This window comes from Sarcophilus harrisii, chromosome 2 (genome assembly GCF_902635505.1).
Source record: "Sarcophilus harrisii chromosome 2, mSarHar1.11, whole genome shotgun sequence".
Lineage (NCBI taxonomy): Eukaryota > Metazoa > Chordata > Mammalia > Dasyuromorphia > Dasyuridae > Sarcophilus > Sarcophilus harrisii.
Genome location: NC_045427.1, coordinates 475,477,340 through 475,491,017, shown reverse-complemented (window position 1 = coordinate 475,491,017; position 13,678 = coordinate 475,477,340).

The window sequence follows — 13,678 nt, the reverse complement described above, 5'->3', positions numbered from 1 at the left end:
TCAGGGAGAACCTTGGAGGTCATTCAAAAAACTATATAATATTGAAAAGGTAATCTAACCCTCTTTTTACCCTAGCTTTAGTTTTGGATCCAGATCATTGTCAATTTGTTTTGTCTGTCAAAGATAAATGTACTGAAGAATAAGCTTTCTGGGTTATTTATCCAGCTGCACATGATAATCTGGATAAATTATGAGTAGGCTTGTAACATACATTTATTCTTCTTTTTCTTTTTATTGTAGCTTTTTATTTACAAGATAAATGCATGGGTAATTTTTCAGCATTGACAATTGCAAAATCTTTTGTTCCAACTTCTCCCCTCCTTCCCCCCACCTCTTCCCCCAGATGGCAGGTTGACCAATACATGTTAAATATGTTAAAGTATAAGTTAAATACAATATATGTGTACATGTCCATACAGTTATTTTGCTGTACAAAGAGTTGGACTTTGAAATAGTGTACAATTAGCCTGTGAAGGAAATCAAAAATGCAGGCGGACAAAGATAGAGGGATTGGGAATTCTATGTCTCACTTTATTCTTATTCCAATTTGATGGCAAATAAATTTCTTTAGTAGAACAGTGTGTGTGTGTGTGTGTGTGTGTGTGAGGATACTGGTACCTTGTGAGCCTAGCATGGTGCCTGGAAGATAATAGGCACTAACATGTGCTTGGTAAGCCTTCTGTGCACAGCCGAGGCAGCAGGCCCTTATTTTCTGTTGAAATACCAGTCTGGGCCGTTTGTAGTCATCAAGTCTGGCACTCCCCAACTCTTCTCCAAGAAAGCATCGTACTGGGGAGGCACAGAGCGCTTCCTGCGGGCTTCTGCTAACTCTGTGCCCACTTTTAAAACGAAGTATCAAAGAGACCGTGGGTAACGCGGATTGTTCCTCCTGAGCAGATACAGTCCTTGCCTGCGTGAGTCAGCATCGGGTCCCAGGGGGACAACACACTTCCTGCCTGCTTCTGCTCAGTCATGTGGTAGCTCAGTCCCGCAAGGACTCGGTTCTGACACGGGCTGCCTTGGAGCCACCAGATGGCGCCAGATGGTAACCCACTTACTCCCACTGAAGGTGGAACGTTGTGGGCCCCCCCTCCCCAATCCCCCCAATCCCCGGGGAACCAGGGCTCTCCTCTCGGCCCACTTGTTGCCAGGCCCCGGTTGCCTTTTCTTGCTGTTTTCTTTTCTGAGTAGGTGACCAAACATCAGCCTGTGCACAGGCGTGCCCAGGCTTGACGGTGACCTTGTAAGTTCTGCTGGTTCCCAAGCCAGAGGGATAAGCTGGAGCCTGAACAACACCACCTTCCTCAGGACACCAGTTTTTCCCTCAGCCTCTATGTGCCACCATCCCTCAGCGACTTGCCACCACTCAGACCCCAGTGGCCATTGTATCCCAGCCCCCGGGTGACTCTTCTTCCCAAGGAGTTCTGGACCCGGCTTCTCCATCTCCCTTTTCTCCCCAAATCTTGGTCCTTCCGCTAAGAGGCCTTAGCATCTCTAGTGATATCCCCTAGTTAAGTCCTGATTTAAATCAAACCCCTTTTCAGCTGAGGAATAAAATACCTTTAAATGGAGATAATGGGATGACAAAGCTGCCATTCTGGGGCCTGTCCCGAGACTACAGAGCACAATGGATTTTTCTAGCTCCAAGACCCACGAGAAAGCTTCTCATACCTTCCGAAATAAAGGAATTGGGGGGAGGGCAGGGAGAAGAATGAGGTAGCAAGGCCTGGACATGAGACCCCAGAGGGCTATGGCAGTCTGAGCAAGGAAAACAACTTCAATCTGGATGTTTTGTCCTTTATGCCACAAATCCCAGTGGGAAGGAGACAGACCTCAGAAACTTAGATCCAGCCTGAACTGGGTTCAGGTTGTAAAGACAGGGTTAAAATCCCTGAGTGCCCACTTAGGGTGGGGTTTATCTTAAACTAATCAAGAGTAAATATCTTAGGAGTAGGAGTATAAAGACATTACTGAAATTCTGACATTACTAGGATCATTAAGGGAATGATAGTAACAACTATATGAAATTTTGTCATCTTCAATCACCCTAATCTCCCAATTATTCGTTCTTCTTGAATCCCCTGATTCATTCCTTCACTACACTTCAACCCCACATAAGGATAGTTACATTATGAATCTTATTTCCCACAAGTATTGTTTCTTAATCAGAAACGCTGATGTTCCTCTATGTGACCATAATCTCTTATTCTCTTACCCTCAACCTCTTATCTCTTCCTCTGCCTCATTCCAACTTTAACTCTTTACCCTTCTTTTTTACCCTCCTCAGTTCTTTCTCAGGCCATTTCTTTTTGTTCTGATTTTTCTTTCCTCTTCCCTTTCTAATCTATATCCTACAATTAGCCGATTCAGTTTTATTCTTGAATTCTTCGCTCATTGTCTTATTGCCACTCATTTCTTGGCAAACCTCTCAGTCCTGCATTACTCATAGTATTTGCCTGTTCTTCTCATAGTCACATGGTGCTGAAAAGAGCTGAAGGAAGTCATACAACCACACAGACTGAGTACTTTACAAATTCACCCTAACTTGAACTGGGTCCTCACTACAGCAAGGCCGACCTTTCATTCTACTCTAATTGATTTCATATTTCTCTCTCTATAGAAACTATTCCAAAGCTTCTCTTCTCTCTTCAGTTATCCTGTACTTTATTCTTCCTTTCTTCTCTCCCTCAGCTGAAAAAATAGGTCATTAACATGAATTCACCCTTTCTGTCTTCATCTCAAAATTTTTGACATCATTTCCCACTCTTTCCCTTAGCCTCCCTGATAAAGAGGAACCTTCTCTTTGCTCTACATATACCCTTGATATCAATAAATACAGTTTGACTACTGACTGAAGCTGGCCAAGTCTCCATTCTCAAGGTCAATGAATTGCCTGGGACTGACCAGACATTTTCACTCCCAGCCTCTGTTAATTTCCCCTCCAGCAGCTTGGCATCCCTTCTACCTTACTACGTGATATAAACTCTGTTTCCAATCACTCCTTGAGTATCCCAGAGCTTGTTAAACTCTTGCTATCCCAGAGCTTACTAAATCAGCAACTCACTTACCCCAATTAAAGATCTCAGTTTTGCAATATTGGCTGTTTTCTCTTGAATTCAGGTTGATAAATACCATCCCTTCTCATGCTGCAATCTCAAAAATCCCTTCTTGATGTAATCTCCCAATCTATTGCTTCCTCCCTGCCTTCAAATATGCTCATCTCCTGCTGAGCGAAATGAGCAGAACCAGGAAATCATTATATACCTCAACAGTGATACTGTATGAGGATTTATTCTGATGGAAGTGGATTTCTTCAACAAAGACAAGATCCAACTGAGTTTCAATTGATCAAGGATGGACAGAAGCAGCTACACCCAAAGAAAGAACACTAGGAAATGAATGTAAACTGCTTGCATTTTTGTTCTTCTTCCCAGGTTATTTATACCTTCTAAATCCAATTCTCCCTGAGCAACAAGAAAACTGTTCGGTTCTGCACACATATATTATATCCAAGATCCACTGCAATCTATTTAACATGTATAGGACTGCTTGCCATCTTTGAGGAGAGGGCGGAGGGAGGGAGGGGAAAAATCGGAACAGAAGTGAGTGCAAGGCGAATGTTTGTGGCAGCCCTTTTTGTAGTGGCTAGAAACTGGAAACTGAATGGATGTCCATCAGTTGGAGAATGGCTGAATAAATTGTGGTATATGAAAATTATGGAATATTACTGTTCTGTAAGAAATGACCAACAGGATGATTTCAGAAAGGCCTGGAGAGACTTACAGAACTGATGCTGAGTGAAATGAGCAGGACCAGGAGATCATTATATACTTCAACAACAATACTAGATGATGACCAGTTCTGATGGATCAGGCCATCCTCAGCAACGAGATCAACCAAATCATTTCTAATGGAGCAGTAATGAACTGAACTAGCTATACCCAGAAAAAGAACTCTGGGAGATGACTAAAACCATTACATTGAATTCCCTAATCCCTATATTTATGCACACCTGCATTTTTGATTTCCTTCACAAGCTAATTGTACAATAATTCAGAGTCTGACTCTTTTGTACAGCAAAATAATGTTTTGGTCATGTATACTTATTATGTATCTAAGTTATATTTTAATATATTTAACATCTACTGGTCATCTTGCCATTTAGGAGGGTGGGGGTAAAAGGTGAAAAATTGGAACAAGAGGTTTGGCAATTGTTAATGCTGTAAAGTTACCATGTATATATCCTGTAAATAAAAGGCTATTAAATTAAAAAAAAAAAAATAAAGATTTGAATGATTTGGAAAAAAAAAAAAAAAAGAAGTGAGTGCAAGGGATAATGTTGTAAAAAAATTACCCTGGCATAGGTTCTGTCAATAAAAAGTTATTTAAAAAAATAATAAAATAAAATAAAGTCAGAAAAGCAAAAAAAAAAAAAAACTCAATAAAAAATATGCTCATCTCCTACATTTTAAAAACCTTATCTTGACTCTGTCATCTTTTCAAAATATTGTCATATCACTTCTCCATTTATCAGGAAAGAACAAGAGCAAGTATAACAAGAACAACAACAAAAAAGAACAAGAAGGACAAGAAGAAGAACAGGGAAAACAAAAACAGGAACAGGGCACCAAATGATGAGGTTAGCAGCAGTGCAAAGAGTTGTGGGACCCCCTTTCGGCTGGCGCAGGTTCAATGTGAAAGTATTCACCAACCAGAAATATTAGATTGGCAAAAAGGAAGTTTATTGTTGGCACTACAGAAGCCAGATTTTGCTAGGAAGACTGACTTCTGAGTGTCCTGGAAGAGAGATAAAGGTCCTAGCAGAGAAATCCTAGCAGAGAGATAACAAAAGGTTTATTACTGAGAAGAGAATGTCTCTTCACAACGGGCAGGGGTCCTGGTAGGCAGCTGTGCCAAGGGGAGAGAGGTCCCTTGGCATAGCATGATTTCTACTTCAGGCCTCAAAGAAATGAATACAAAATTGCTCTTTAATAGGAAATCTGAAACTGAAGTTTCAAATGAATGAAATTACTTCAATGTTGTCACTGCCCCCAGGGCTAGATTTCCAGTGGAATGAGATCTTTTAAATCCAAGCTAAGTAGAAGTGGTCCTGGACCAATTTTCAGTTCAATAGAGGGTGCAGCCAGCTACTCAATCAAAATATCAGGTCCAGTTCTCCAGCTAAAGGAGATCTCTTAAGTTCCAGCTAAGTAGGAGTGGTCCTAGGCCAATCTTAATGAAACCACTTAACTGCCTCAAGGGTGGGTCCCTGTCAGGGTTCACCTAGTCAGGATGATGCTCTATACTTGTTGCTTGCTTTTCCTCTCTTTTCATTCAAGCCTCATCCCTTTTCATTCTGGTTTCTGACTTCATCAACTGAATACTTCTCATTAGAGTTATCAATGATCTCTTAATGCTGAATCCAATGGTCATTTATAAATTCACTTCTTTCTCAACCTGTTTGCTTCAAGTAAAACTATTGGTCATCTTAATCTTCAAAATACTCTCTTCTTTCTTTTTTTTGACATCACTATCTCCTGCTTATCCTTTACCTAATTACTCATCATCATCAATATCATGTCCCCTAACTGAATATTTCTCATACCTTTGTCTTGATTCATATTCTCTCTCTTAATGATACCATCAGGCGCTATGAATTTAATTATCATGTCTCTGAGTATGACTCACAGATAGATACACACACACATATACATACATGTATATGCATGTATCTATGTGTATCTGTGTATCTAGTCTCAGTATCTCCCCTGAGCTTAAGTCCTGCATCAGCTATTAGCTTTTCCTTTTAAAAAATATTTTTCAATTACATATAAAAAATTTTTACATCTTTTTTTTTTATTTTGAGTTCTAAATTCTCTCACTTCCTTTCTCATTCCTTCCCCTAATCCCTTCATGAGATAGCAAGTCATTTAAAACAGATTATACATATATTAGATTACTTACCATCTAAGGGATAGAGTAGGGAGAAGGGGGGTGGAATTGAAACACAAGGTTTTGGAAGGAGCAATATTGAAAAATTATCTGTACATATATTTTAAAAATAAACAGCTTTACTAAAAATTAAAATAAGTTATACATTTGTAGTCATAAAAATATTTTCATGTTAATCATATTGTAAAAGAAAGAAAAAATAAAGTTTCAAAAAAGTGTTATTCAATCTGCATTCAGACTTTATCAATTCTTTCTCTGGAAGTGGATAGCATTATTCTTTCTTTTTTTTTTTTTTTTTTTAATTAAATAACTTTTTATTGACAGAACCTATGCCAGGGTAATTTTTTACAACATTATCCCTTGCACTCACTTCTGTTCCGATTTTTCCCCTCCCCCCCTCCGCCCTCTCCCCAAAGATGGCAAGCAGTCCTATACATGTTAAATAGATTACAATAGATCTTGGATACAATATATGTGTGTAGAACCAAACAGTTTTCTTGTTGCTCAGGGAGAATTGGATTTAGAAGGTAAAATAACCTGGGAAGAAGAACAAAAATGCAAGCAGTTACATTCATTTCCTAGTGTTCTTTCTTTGGGTGTAGCTGCTTCTGTCCATCCTTGATCAATTGAAACTAAGTTAGATCTTGTCTTTGTTGAAGAAATCCACTTCCATCAGAATACATCCTCAAACAGTATCACTGTTGAGGTATATAATGATTTCCTGGTTCTGCTCATTTCGCTCAGCATCAGTTCATGTAAGTCTCGCCAAGCCTCTCTGTATTTGTCTTGCTGGTCATTTCTTACAGAACAATAATATTCCATAACATTCATATACCACAATTTACTCAACCATTCTCCAATTGATGGGCATCCATTCATTTTCCAGCTTCTGGCCACTACAAACAAGGCTGCCACAAACATTTTGGCACATACAGGTCCCTTTCCTTTTTAGTATCTCTTTGGGGTATAAGCCCAGTAGAGACACTGCTGGATCAAAGGGTATGACAGTTGATAACTTTTGGGCATAGTTCCAAATTGTTCTCCAGAATGGCTGGATGTGTTCACAATTCCACCAACAATGTATCAGTGTCCCTGTTTTCCCACATCCCTCCAACATTCTGCATTATCTTTCCCTGTCATTCTGGCCAATCAGGTGTATAGTGGTATCTCAGAGTTGTCTTAATTTGTATTTCTCGATCAATAGTGATTTGGAACACTTTCATATGAGTAGTAATAGTTTTAATTTCATCATCCGAAAATTGTCTTTCTATCCTTTGACCATTTATCAATTGGAGAATGGCTTGATTTCTTATAAATTAGAGTCAATTCTCTATATATTTTGAAATGAGTCCTTTATCAGAACCTTTTGACTGTAAAATGTTTTCCAGTTTATTGTTTCCTTCTAATCTTGCCTGCATTAGTTTTGTTTGTAAAAACTTCAATTTGGTATAGTCAAAATTTTCCAATTTTGTAGTCAATAGTGATCTCTAGTTCTTCTTTGGCTAAATTCCTTCCTCTTCCACAGGTCTGAGAGGTAAACTATCCTATGCTCTTCCAATTTATTTATGATTCATTCTTTATGCCTAGATCATGAACCCATTTTGACCTTATCTTGGTGTACGGTGTTAAGTGTGGGTCAATGCCTAGTTTCTGCCTTACTAATTTCCAATTTTCCCAGCAATTTTTGTCAAATAATGCATTCTTTGGATAGCATTTTTCATCATGTCTTTCAGAATTGTCTTAGATCAGAATAGTTAGCAAATTCAGTCACAGTTGATAATTGTACAACATTGCTATTACTGTGTACTAGTGTTCTACTGGTTCTGTTTATTTTACTTTGCAGTTTATGTAAGTCTTTCCAGATTTTTCTAAAACCATCCTGCTCTCATTCTTTACAGCACAATAGTATTCTATGATAATCAACTTGTTTGAAGCCATTTCCCAGTTGGGGAGCATATCCTCACTTCCAAATTCTTTGCTACCACAAAAAAAGAGCTGCTATGAATATTTTTATAATACAGATCCTTTTAGATTCATTATCCTTTTAATTTTAAATCTGTTTGGGATTCAGACCTAGTAGTGCTATTGGTGTGTCAAAGGGAATATATAGTTTTATAGCTTTTGAGGTATAGTTCTAAATTCTCCAGAATTGTTGGATCAGGTTATAACTCCAACAATACATTAGTGTTCCGGTTTTCCCACATCCCCTCCAACATTTATTGTTATGTTTTCCTATCATCTTAACCAATCTGATAGGTATGAGATGATACTGCAGACTTGTTTTAATTTACATTTCTCTAATCAATAGTGATTTAGAACATTTTTTCATGACTCTAAATAGTTTTGATTTCTTTATCTGAAAGCTGCCTGATCCTATCCTTTGATCACTTATCAGGTAGGGAGTGGCATCAATTTAATATTTAACTTTGAAATCTTATAAAGTTGACTCAATTCTCTATATGTTTGAGAAATGAGACTTTTATCAGAGAAGCTTGTAAAATTTTTTTCACAGTTTTCTGCTTTCCTTCTAATCTGGCTGCATTGGTTTTGTATGTGCAAAACTTTAATGCAATGTAGTATATAATTTAATGTAATCAGAATTATCCATTTCACATCCGATAATTCTCTCTCTGGTTTGGTTGTAATTTTCTCCCTTATACAGAGATCTGACAGATAAACTATTCCAGGCTCTCCTAATTTGCTTATGATATCACCTTTTATTTCTAAACCATGTATCCATTTTGACTTTATCTTTGTATACAGTATAAGATAATGATCTATACCTAGTTTCTGCCAAACTGTTTTCCATTTTTCCCAGCAGTTTTTGTAAAGTAGGGAATTTTTATCCCAAAAGCTTGGGGTATGGGATTTATCAAACACTAGATGATTATTTACTATTATGCAATATATACCTAATCTATTCCACTGATGCACCACTCTATTTCTTAGGCAGTACCAAATTGTTTCGATGATTACTGCTTTGTAATATTATTTGAAATCTGATATAACTAAACCCACTTTCCTTCTTTTTTTTTCACTGATTCCCTTGATATTTCTGAACTTTTGTTCTTCCAGATGAATTTTGTTACTTTTTTCTAGCTCTATAAATAACTTTTTGCAAGTTTGATTGATAATGCACTGAATAAACAAATTAATTTAGGTAGAATTATCATTTTTATTATTTTGGCTCAGCAATTAATCTTTTCCCAGTTGTTTGGATCTAACTATTTTTGTGAAAAGTATTTTGTAATTGTGTTCATATAGTTTCTGGATTTATCTTGGCAGATAGACTCCTAAGTATTTTATATTGTCTACAGTGACTTTTAAATGGAATTTCATTATCTCTTGTTCCTGAACTTTGATAGTAGTATAAATTCTGATGATTTATGTGGGTTTATTTTGTATCTTAGAACCTTTCTAAATTATCAATTATTTCAACTAGTTTTTTAATTGGTTATCTAGGATTCTGCAAGTCTACCAGTCTACCATCTGCAAAAAGTGATAGTTTTATTTCTTCATTGCCTCATTATAACTCTTTCAATTTGTTTCTTCTCTTATTGCTATAACTGCATTTCTAGTACAATCTCGAACAATAGTGGTGATAATGGACATTCTTGCTTTACTTCTGATTTTATTGGGAAGGCTTCTAGCTTATCCCCATTATAGACTGAAGGTTTTAGATTATTTGGATGTTTCAAATTGGCTGCCACAGAGCTATCTTGAACTCAACATGTCCAAAATATAACTCATTAACTTTTTTTGTTGTTATTTAGTTGTATTTTTTTAAATTCTGAACTTAACACCAAATAAAATTGGCACTTCTATAGCTAAAGAGAACTTATTATCATTCTCTCCAAAACCTTCCCTTTTCCAAACATCTCTATTTCTTTCTTTCTTTCTTTTTTGATGAGACAATTGGGATTAAGTGACTTGCCCAGAGTCACACAGCTAGGAAGTATTACAAACATCCCTATTTCCGACAAAGGTACTACTATTCTAGTTTCCCAGGTTCAAAACCTTGGGCTAATCTTCAATTCTTCACCCTCTCTCACACCACATAAATAATCAGTTTCCATATCTTGCCATTTTTAACATCACCTCATTCTATATCCTACTCTCTCTGCCCATAGCCATCCTCTTATTTCAGATCTTTATCACCTCACCTAAATTATTGCAACAGACTTCTTTCTAATCAGTTCCCCTGTCTTAAGTACTTATCTATAACAAGTCATCCTCCATATTCCTATTAAGGTGATTTTCCTTAAGCTCATATTTGATGATATTTTAAAACTTTTCACAAACCAGTGCAACTAATCTTTTTAGCTTTATTTTACTCTCACTTTTGATTTCACTCAAAGTGTCCTTCTCTCTATCCCTCATTCATAATACGCCATTTCCCATCTCCATACCTCTGCATTGGTTTTCCCCTAGGGCTGGAATTCACTCCCTCCTCATTCTGCCTCATAAAATCCCTCTCTTACTTGAAGACATAATTTAAGTATCACCTTCCAGATGAAATTTTTCTGGCTCTCCCAAGTGTTAATGTCTTCCTACCTTGACCATTCTACATTTAACCTTCTAAATGCTTTGAATTTATTTTTATTTATTCTCTTTATATTTATTCTGTATACATATATACATTATATGTAATGCTACTGAAGGCAAAGTAGACAGAGCACTGGGCCTGGAGTTAGAGAGATTTGATTTCAAATCTAGCCTTAGACTTACTAGTTGTGTGATCCTGGGCAACTCCCTTAATTTCAGTTTATCTGTTTTTTCATCTATAAAATGGGCATCTACCTAAAATATCATCTACCTCCTATAGCTGTTATGGGGATCAGATGAGATAGTATTTGTAAAGCATTTTACAAACACTAAAATGATATATAAATTTTAGATATCATTGTCTATTGGTCTGAAGAACTTAACTATTTTTATATTCCACTAAGAATTGCTAGATTTATGCCTGAGGATTGGGTTCAATCCTGGGGGAGCCTGGCCCTGGAAGGTAAGGATCAGATTCTCTTTTTTTCTTATATTCATTGACTCTTTACATTCCACCCAAAGTAGTCAAGGGAAAAGTACTTAAAGTTTAGATTTGATTCATGTCTAAAGTTTCAACAAAAGAAGATATTCAATGTATAATATACAATGTATGACATACAATAATGTATCAAATCACTATTTATTCCCTCTACACAAAAGAAATGCTAAATACAAAATATTCACAAGTATGCAACTGGTTAAAAAAAAAACCCATAAAATATTTTGAACAATTTTTGAATTCTCATTTCATCCTAACCTAAAGCCCTCATTCCCCTGTCAGGAATCATCTTCTTCAACTAGTACTAGAATAACTTTGCCAGAGGCTGATGTACAGATTGTACCAACTTAGGACCCAAGAGTACCCACCCTTTCAGAACCACAAAAATGTCAAGGCTAAAAATGTCTACCGCAGGATCAAAGTTTGATCACTGATGCTCATGAGAGAAGCACAGTAGAAGCAGGGAAGGCTTTGAGATATAGTCTCAAACTCACATAAATCAATACATGTGCTGGCTCTTGTATGCAAGTAGTTTGCTCTTTCTACTGTTGTGGGGGAAAAGGTGCCTGCCCTCCGTTATCCTTATAGGAAAATCCAGGAAGAGAAATCTGTCCACATTCTTGGACCTCCAAGATTGCATGATTTCTAAGATCTATTTTAGCTCTGCATCCATCCTTCCTACCTTCCTTCCTTCCTTCCTTCCTTCCTTCCTTCCTTCCTTCCTTCTTTCTTTCTTTCCTTCCTTCCAAAGTAATTGAGGTTAAGTGACTTTCTCCTGTCACACAGGTGTCTGAGGTTGTATTTGAATTCAAGTCTTCAACTTCAGGGCTGCTATATGTCCTATATTCTAAGATTCTCCCAACTCCTCCTAATCTTATAACCAGGAGACTGGGTGTGAGGCTTTTCTCTGCTATAAAATTGCTCTTTGATCTTGGGCAAGTCCCCTTTCCAAGATTCAGTTTACTCCTCTCTAAAATAAGATGATCTCTAATGTGCCTTCTACCCAGACTCTTCCTAGAGGGCCCTCCCAGTGGTTCCATCCACACTCCTCTCAGATCTTTCTCTTTTAGGAGCTGCTGAAGAAATTTGAGAATTGTACCAGTTATTCAGAGTCCTGTAGTCATAAGAAGGGGTTAGAGGTGAGTGAATCAGGAGAAAGAGTCTGAGGCTTTGAAATCCTCTAGCTGCCATCTCAAAATAAAAAACTGCCAAGCTTCAGTATCTTGACTGTGAGATGAGATTACGGCAAAAAAACAAACAAACCAAAAAACAATGACTAGTTTGAATATCTCTGAGGCACCCTGCAAAGGACAAGACAGTTGTGAGTTTGATATCTGTTATCTTAAGATTCAGGTCTCCTTCACAGTCTGCTCTGAAAATCCAAAATACACACTCCATTGATTATACGTGACCTTTTAAATCTTGATATAGAATAGCCAGCATATGATTTATTCCCTAACCCCTTATCCTGCTCCTTTCTGCACACTGTCCCAATGAGGTAGTGGAAAGGAGGAAGTATGTACCACCCACCAGAGAACCTCAAAGCTCAAGAAGAAACAGTCCACTAAGTCTTTTCTAGTTCCTCCCTCCAAGTTGTTGTGGAAAGTTGCCTACAATTTCCCTGAAGAGCAATTATGAATAATACCAAGGCTATTCTGGAGAATTACAACTAGAAGTCAACAAAGGCAATGACTTGCTTCTCAAAAATGGAGAAATGATATATAGTTTGGCTATTTAGTCCTGGTCTGGGAAAGAAATTCTGTGTGAAAGAGGCACAAAGGGACTAGGGCTGGCATTTTGCTCAGGAGATGGAAGGCCTCAGAGCCAAGACATTTGTTGGTCCTAGGTTGGGAGCACTTATTCCTTCCAAAAGTGCACAGGTAGGATAAGAATTGAACCCAAAGGAGAGGCAGTAGAGACCATGGCTTACCACACCCAGTCTAAGCAGCAGGCTTAGGGGGCCCAAAAAAGTGAGTGATCAAATAGGGACTCTATGTTCTGAGGGGGCCTTGCCATGTATAGCAAAGATATCAGGAGAAGACATTGGATGGAGAGGGATTCTTGAGCACAGGGGCTATAAATGACCTTGGTCACATATCAAAGTGTACCTTTCCACTTCTGAACTCTGTGTATGGCCATTCTTCCCAATACTATGTATTTGTGATAGAGTGTACCACAAATTTGTGGGGGACATGTATTTTTCTGCTGCTTTTCTTATTGTGCCATTTCAGTATAGTCCTTTACAATTGAGTTAATTATGATTATGAGACAAGGTAAATACAATAGTAGGAAGACTAGTGAACTATGGTTTAAGGACCTTAGTTTTTTCAGCTGCAAAATAAGAGGGTTGGATTAGATCATTTCTAAAATCCCTTCCATTTCTAAAACTGTGTTTTTAAGTCCCACTTAAGTCTGATATTTTAATGTTCTAATGTCTTTTCTGGCTCTGACATTTGATGTTCTTCCAAATCTGCTATTCTATGATGTTGAAAAACAAGAAATCTTGTTGTTGTTCAATTATTTCAGTCATATCTAACTCTTTTTGACCCCATATGGAGTTTTCTTGGCAGAGACACTGGAATGATTTTTCATTTCCTTCTCCAGCTCACTTTATAGATGAAGAGACTAAGGCAAATGGGTGAAATGACTTGCTCAAGAATCACATAGCTAATATCTGAGGCT